Here is an 8,650-nt window from a genome sequence, read left to right on the forward strand (position 1 = left end):
GGGGGGCGCTCTGAGGCTGCAAGTCTTTCTGGAGACAGACAGTTTTATCTTCCTCTGGAGGAGTGAGTGGCTGGTGTGTTTGAACCGGCAGCCTTGCAGTTAGCAGTGCTCTGTTCAGTCTCACTGTATTTCACTTGTTCAAGGCCCACAGGTGGCTTCTTGCTAGTTGCCATAAGGACAACCCAAAACAAACCCGACGAGCATTGCCTGGCCCTCACACCCGCTTCATGATTGTTGGCATGTCCGAGTCCGTTGTTGGAGGCATGTGTGTCTTGAGGGGTTCCGTTTCCGGTGCGATCTTGGACAGTCTTCTGTTGAAATCCACAGCGCTTTTGCCGGCTGACTTTCAGAAGGCAGTCACCAGGTGTTTCTTCCTATTCTGTCTGAGTTCAGAAGCTCTCCTGAAACCTGTCTAGCATGGATGCTCCTGCTGGTATTGGGAACACCAGTGACTGCAACTTCTACCCTCACAGCAACCTGTGAGTCACTGCAAGACGACAAACTGACAGACAGGGGAGGCCCAAAGGAAGGGGGTCTGTCCCGATGAACTGGTAGCCCTATGAGAACCTAATCAAGCAGGTAGGCTTCTGAAGTAAAACATTTTTAAACTACTGTTAAAATTTTAACAGTAGTGAAACTATCCTCCACATTCTCACAACTCTGCTATCTCCTGGTGCTCTTAACAGATAATAAAATCACCAATTTTATTTCCATCTTCCTTGATTTCTCAGGCAGAGTGGCTATTACTCGGTAAAATTTGTTATCAAGAAAATGGGAGAAGCAAAATCGCTGTTAACTCTTCAAACGAACTAACCAGGGCTAGACTAACCTAGGCCTGACTGCGAATGGCTTGATACATGCTCTCTCTAGCCTTTCTTTCTGCCTCTTCTGGCTTGCTTGAACTTGGCCCTGAGCTCTTCTCCCTCTTTGTCCTCACCCCTTCTTAGCCCACCTGGGCGCTCATCTTTTGTTGCGTCTAGCTGCTCAGCCTCCATTTCCTGCTGCTGGCAGAGGACTGGCTGAGTCTCTCCCAACGCAAGATGCTCCAACTTGAATCGGATCACCACACGTCCAGATGCCCCCCATTTCCTGCTAGCGGGACTGGAGTGGGTGGCTGAGGTTCTAGGGCTCAGGGGAGAAGGCCGTCAGTCCCTCTCGGCCATCGTTGTGCTAGATGGAGTTGCAACGTGTCTGTAAAACTCAAGTCTCAGAGGTGGTGTCGCAAGTCAAGTGTGTGAAACCTGCAAGGCAGCCTAAGGGAACTTGCTCGAGTCAGTCTGGGTGAATGGGGAAGTGGTCGTGATAAATGCGCGGGAGATAAAGACATTCAGGTGCCCTTGGCATGTGTGTATTCCCAAGGACAAAGAAAGTAGATAGCTCCCACCTTAAAGAAAACAAGCAAACAAAAACCAGTAAACTACCCACACCTAAAGTCCTAAAGATTGTTTCTTGCCCAAATCTACTCCATTCACTTTCAATTTTCCCTCAAGGAAAGCCAAGCCCCCAACAATCCTTTGTATTGGTATTCTTAGGACCCAACTTCTTTCCCTGCCCCAGAGACTTCTCTGTTTCAAACCTAAAGCATAAGGTGATTAGAATAAGTTCCCCAAGATCTGGACGCTTGCCACACCAACCCTCGGTAAAAATCCTTGATCCTTCAAGGATAAAGTTTGTAACAGCTTCTGTGTGGTGATCAAGGCTTTTTATAAAAGTGTACTGAAGAGATTGTGGCTGGTCAGGGCTAAGCTTGGGAAGGCAACTGAGCCTACATCTCTGGAGATTCCTTTACCCCTTCCTCCTCACTGTTGCAGGGAATCCCATTCCTAAGCATACACCAATGGGGAACTGCTACAACCTTCTGACTGCGAGGTCATTCCCAATCTCTTATTCTACTTGGAGTTATGTGTTGGGCTGCTAACTGCAAAGTCAGCAGTTCGAATCCACCAGCTGCTCTTCGGGAGAAAGACAGGGCTTTCTAGTCCCATCAATAGTTACTGTCTAGGAAACTCAAAGGGGCAGTTTTACCCTGTCGTATAGGGTCACTATGAGTTGTCATCGACAACAAAGCAGTGAGTTCTACTACTTGGGTGTGATGAGAGTTGCCATCGAAATGTCCTTGGGAAGTTCTTACTCGCCTGGAGTAAGCCAATAGGTAGAGAGGAACAGCTGTAAGAAACAGTCACATATCCGTACCACAATGAGACCGTAAGAGCTGGCAGAACTGTGGGAACTGGCTCGGTGTGGTAAGTGGCTCCCTCTACCACCAACCGGCTATGGCATTCCCAGGGACAGGAACAAGGGCATTTTCACACCCTCGTCGCAAACCTCTACGGTCAAGTCCATTCTGACCCCTGGGGACCCCGTGTGTTACAGAGCAGGATGGCTTCATAAGACTTTCGGACTTTCTCCTCTCAGCAAGATTTACAGTCTCAGAAACCCGCAGGGGCAGCTCATCCCTGTCCTGTGGGTCTCTGTGAGTCAAAGTTGACTGATGGCAGTGGGCTTTTTGGTTTGTAATCTTTACAGAAGCAGACCACCAGGCCTTTCTGCTCTGGCACTACTAGAGGGAACAGAACCATCAACCTTCAGGTGAGGAGTCAAGCACACACCGCACCATCCACAGGGGAGCGATAATAACTCCCTCCTGATCATGAAAGCAAGAGGCAGAGGCTCACCTCCGTAGTTAGCCCATCTGGGGAAAACCACACAACTAAGATGTAAAAAGGTATGGCCCGATAGTCTGTGAGCTCTTGACAATGTTGTTGTTGTTGTTGTTGATAGGTGCTGTAGAGTCATTGCCAACCCACAGCAACCCATATGCACAACAGAATAAAGCACTGCCCAGTCCTGCCCTGTCCTCACAATTGTTCCTATTCTTGAACTCGCTGTGTCAATCTATCTCCTTGGGGCCCTTCCTCTTTTTCACTGCCCCTCGACTTTGCCAAGCATGATGTCCTTTGCCAGGGACTGATCTCTCCTGCCAACCTTCCAAAAGCAACCAGATGAAGTCTCGCTATCCTTGCCTTTAAGGAGCACTCGGATCATACTTCTTCCAAGACAGACAGATGGTACTTGCAACATTCTTCTCCAGCACCACAGTTCAAGTGCATCAAGTCTTCAGTCTTCGTTAGTCAGTGTCCAGCTGTCACACGCATATGAGGCCATTGAAAATACCATGGCTCGGGTCAGGCGCACCTTCGTCCTCAAAGCAGCAGCCTTGCTTTATAACACTGTCAAGAGGCCTTGAGCAGATTGACCTAATGCAACTCTTCTTTTGCTCTCTTGACTGCTGCTCCCATGCGCACTGATTGTGGATCCAAGCAGGACAAATTCCTTGACAACTTCACCCTTTTCCAGGCAGGATGCAAGGCCTATTTCTATAAGGCTGGCTTTAGTGAGGTGGAGCTATAGGGACGGATGTGAGTAGAATTTGAAAAATAAATGAACACAGTGCAGTGGCGATCAGATACAGGGGTGAGATGGGTGAGACCATCCTGAAGGGCTCCTAGGTTTGTGGGTTGCAGAACATGGACCCCTGGAGATGTCCGGCCCAGAGACAGCGAGATCTGGAGGGGAGCCATGCACTCGGTGTGGAGTGCAGTGGTAGATAGAGCAGGAGTTGCACTTGGCAAATGTGAATGACATGGTAGGCAGCCTCTAAATGGACTCCCAAGTGCCCCTGCCTCTTGATATTCCCATCCTTAAAAAAATCTCTTTCCCTTGTGTTGACCTCCCGTTTCGTTTCTCAAGAATAGAATATGACAGCAAGTGTGTCTATTATTAGGTTATAAAGAGACCGACACTTCAACCCCTCTCTGGGTGTTTCTCAGATCCCTTACTGGACAGGGGGGGGCGGCCGAGCGGGTGGGGGTGGGGAGGAGGGAAGTGTGTGGAGCAAAGCTGCCATGTTGTAAGCAGCCTCGTGATAAGAAACTGTTGCTTCTTGAGCAACCTAGGTGAGGACGGAGCAGCAGCCATAGCCTGGTATCTGAAGTAGCTCCCCCCCTCCCCCCACAGTCTTGAAATGACTGCAGCATCCTGCCCGCCCTGCGACGGATGGCTGTCCCATGAGCGTTTCTGAGCCAGAGACCCAAAGAACCTGCCCTTGGGTTCCTGCCCCACCATGACGTCATGAATGTCATTTTCTGTGGAAGTTTCTCCCTTGGCGAGGGCGTGGAGAGAACCGAAGATGCAGCATTTAGCTAGCCTGCCGGCTCAGGTTTGGCGTGATCTGTCACTGGGTGACAGGGGTGACTTTTAGGATGACAGACCTGTTCGGTTGAAAACGGTCTGCCCCTGGCTAGCATTTCAGTGGAGTCTGAACTAAAGAGAGGAGCTTGGTAGGCATGTGCATGCTGGGGGAGGGGGAGGAAGGACAGACCCTTGAACTCCCCGGTGCTTGCCTGGCCCGGTGGAGCCAGATGAATTTGCAAAGGAGATAGAAAAGGACCAGCCAAGTGGCAGGAGGAAAGCCAGGATAAAGTTGAATTATTGAAGTCAGGGGAAGGCAGTGTCAAAGAAACAGGGCATGGCCGAAGAAGATAAAATACTGAAGGATGTTCATTGGTACGGATAGGAGAGAGCTCCGGGCGGTATCAGCAAAAAGTGATACATGATGGTATGGCTGGAATCCAGAATGGCATGGGCCGGGGACCGGAGATAAGGAAGGGGACACAGCAGGGACAGATACTTCCCTACAGGAATTTTCTCAGGAAGGTGAGAGGGAGCTCGCCTGGTAATGGGCAATGGAGGAGGAGGAGGAAGGGAGGTGAAGGAGGAGGAGGAGGAGGACTATGGTTTTATGTTTCTAATAAGAGGGACGCAGGGAGGTGAGAAAGATACAGGTGAGAGAAAAGGGTTGAATGTGCAAGAGGAGGTTTAAGAAATCATGGATCTTGTGTGTTTCCTAGGAGGAAAGCAGGGGCTCCCCTTTACACGGGAACTGGGTCAGCTGAGCTGATGCAACAGGAGAGGAGGCCAGACCAGAGAGGTGGTTGAGTGTCCTCTTCCGGGAGAGTCTTGCTTTTCTCTCTAAGACAGCGGAAGAGAAGGGAGGTGGGAGGCTTGAGGAATGACAGGAAGGTTTATGGGAAATGTGAAAACGAGGCAGAGAACTGCCCTTTCCCCTCCGTGCAGTGGGAGGGCCTGTCTGAGGTTTATGGCCCCGAGTTCAGAGTGAAAGTGCTCTGCCCCTCTGGTTAATGCCCAGCCGCTGGAGTGGGGGAAATAAGTCAAGATCGGAGCACACAGTATCGAATGCTGTCCTACGAAATCCATGCTGGAGGCTAAGCCAAGTTCAAACTGGGGAGGGCTTACGGTTCAAGAAAAACACAATGTGAGCAGAAAAAGAAAACACATGAAGTTGTTCAACAAACCAACCAAAGAGTGGGCCGGGTTGATCGATCGGGAGATAGCCATCGCCAACAAGGCTGAAGAAGTGCCGCCGGTGTGAGGGCAGTTGGCTCACCAGCTGGGAGAAGAGAAGGCTGCAGGCCACCAGAGGAAAGTCTGAGTCAGACTCTGGAGGTGAGCAATGCAGCAAGGACCCTGGCGGCACCCTCATGGGAAACGGCTGGAGACGCCAGTGGGTCAGACCTACTAGTGGTTTCATGGGAAACAGGGCCCGGAGATCTGCCATGGTCCACATGACCACCCAGGGAATACACTGGGGCAGTTCTACTCTGACCCCTGGGGTCTCTGGGAGTCGAAGCACAAACCAACAGAAGGTGTGCTGTGGGGCCCATGGCCTGGGTGTGTCTGTGGAAGAAGGTGGATGGTGTAAGATGAAAGGAAGATGTGCACCTGGGTGCCTGCATTTCAACAAGCCATTCAGCTGGCCAATGCAATCGCTCCAAGGGATGCTAGTGTGGGTGTAAGGGGAAACCCATGGACTTTTCAGTAGAATAGTGGGATTAATGCCCATTGCTGTGATAGTTGTGTAATCTGGTGTCAGGGACTTGAGAAGATTAAGAGTTAAAGGGTGGAGTCTAGTCTGTCAATTGGGTCATAGCTAATGGGGCCTCAGGGTGGGCATGGCCTTCCCCTGAGGATTCTGGGAATTCCTCCTTAGAGATGGGAGAGACTCTGTCGCTACTCACTCCCTGGGAGACATTACCGCTGACAAGACACATGGAAATACACCGGAGATGCCATGTGTAGACCCCTGCCAGTGCTGAGATGCTCACAAGGCCACTGGATCCACAAGACTTTCCAACCCACTGGCCTGTAATCTTCCTGCATTCAGTGCCATTGCATGTGTTTCGTGAGCCAGAAGAGGACTTAATAGATTGGTACTGGACGTATGGCTTAATATCAGACTTATGGACTTGATCTGGACGGGGCTGGGATGTTTTCTCAATGTTCAACTGCTCTTGTATAGAAGGCTCTTTCATACACACTGAGTGTCTATGGATTTGTTTCTCTAGTCTACCCGGACTAACGCAATTACCAACGTAATGCGTGAGAGGACCTCATCAAGTGACAGTGGCAACATAGGAGAAGGGGGATGGACCAGCTAAGTGGCACCAGTGCAAAGGAGCCAATATTTTAACCAGCGGTTGAAGGTATCACAGAGAGAGAAGAAATTGTGACAGACACTGCCTGATATCTTCTTTTTTTTAAAGAAAAAAATATTTTTAAATGCTGAATTAGTTTGAGAATACCTACATTTATAAACACGAAAGAGCCAAGTTTTTTTTAATGTACTCATGCAGCAATGTACTTAAAAGGCATAATTAGAGATTTAGATGATCAACTATTAAAAAAACAATTTAGCTGGGGAAGTGGTTTGAGATCACTTGATCCTTTGACAAAGGAGAACTAAAGTTGGCTGAGCACAGGGAAACAAGTGTTGGCAGTGGAGTGTGTCCATATAGTGGAGTCCTACGCAACTGTCAGACCTTGTAGGGCTGGTGAATACTTAGGGGTATAGGCAGTGAAAATGAAAGAATATAAAATAGCAGATTCTTAATATTATACTTAGACAAAATGTATATGAGACATGCTTATGCTAACAATAGTTATTATTAAATGATGGGATATAAGTGATTTTTTTCACTGTGCCTGACATCTTGACTCCTTTTATGTCTTCTTTTTTTAAAATTATTTTATCGGGGGCTCATACAACTCTTATCATAATCCATACATACATCCATTGTGTCAAGCACATTTGTTCATTTGTTGCCGTCATCATTCTCAAAACATTTGCTTTTACTTGAGTCCTTAGTATCAGCTCCTCATTTTTTACCCTCCCTTCCCATCCTACCTCCCTCATGAACCCTTGATAATTTATACATTATTATTATTTTGTCAGTCCTTTTATTTCTTACTAACCAAATCCCAGTTTTGTTCCGGGAAACCTATGCTGACTAGCTATCCTTCCCTTCCTGGATTTTTTTTTTTTAATGGCAAGAAGTGGACGCGTGACACATGTCTAGCCAAGGAGACATATGCTTATATTTCACTAGGGATTCTGAGAGGGGTTTTGTTTTTCTGATATAGGCACCTCCTTCTTTCTTCTTCCTGCCTGGAACCCAGGCATGATGGCTGAGCTGCAGCAGCCACATTGTGACAAAGAGGTTATAAATTGGAAGCCAAGGTAATCACAGGTATTGGAGGCAAAGGTATATCACTGAGATCTAAGTCCTGATTTTGACTAGCCTCTGAATCAATATACAGTCACCATTGTCCGTGTTTCTGATCCTATGAGGAAAAGGAAGCTTACTGAGGCCAGGCATTGGTAGCACAGCAGCTTATGCCTGGGGCTAGAAACTGCCAGGCCCAAGGTTCAAGACCACCAGCTACTCCTACAATGAGTGACTGTCTTGGAAACAAACCCACAGGGGCACTTCTACTGGGTCGTATAGGGTCACGGTGAATTGGAACCGACTTGACGGCAGTGAGTCTGGTTTGGTTAAGCCAGGGTTAGTTGAATTCTTTGCTATTTGTCATGAAATATATCTGCAATATCAGCAACGGTTCACCTGATTGTCTTGCAATGTAAGGGGTAGAGGAGAAAATAAGTAGCCCACACGAGTGGACTGCAGAAGCAGTGCCTTCAGGCAAAAGATGGGCGTTGGCAAGGTGGGAGGCAGGAGTAGGGGAAGTGCCAGAGACCAAACAGTGGGCAGCTCACGCTAAGGAGATGGATGGAGAGGGAGGGAGGATGCTACGCGATGTCTGCCTGTTCACAGTGCAGGCAGGCTGTGTCTAGACTTGCGGGCAGCCCATCGCTGGCTAGGGATGAAGCCTGCACACCCACTGGTGTCACCTGTTCCATAGACACTGCATTCATCTGTGGTTGAACAGAACGCATGAGACACAGGAGTCACCGTCTTGGAAAAGCTAATGCCCTTATTCATATTCATAGAAAGCAAATTGTAAACAATAACAGATTTCCCAAATGAGAAGTCCTTTCTCTTCCCTAAAATACCCACATTCGGGCTTTTGTCTCTGGGCAGGTCTGCCGTAGTTCAGGTCAGACATGCCAGTGGCTCTGTCCATGTCTCTGGCTGCTACCGTGTGTGGTGTGTGTGTGGTGGTGGTGGTGGTGGTGGTGCCTCTGCCTACTATCATGTGGCTTGGGACAGGGGAGACGGGGGCGGGTCCTGACTACTACCATGTGACTTGATGGGCGGGGGTGGTGGTGGGG

The sequence above is a fragment of the Echinops telfairi genome, unplaced genomic scaffold (genome assembly GCF_000313985.2).
Source record: "Echinops telfairi isolate 266 unplaced genomic scaffold, ASM31398v2 ScPeMD7_4225;HRSCAF=4972, whole genome shotgun sequence".
Classification (NCBI taxonomy): Eukaryota; Metazoa; Chordata; class Mammalia; order Afrosoricida; family Tenrecidae; genus Echinops; species Echinops telfairi.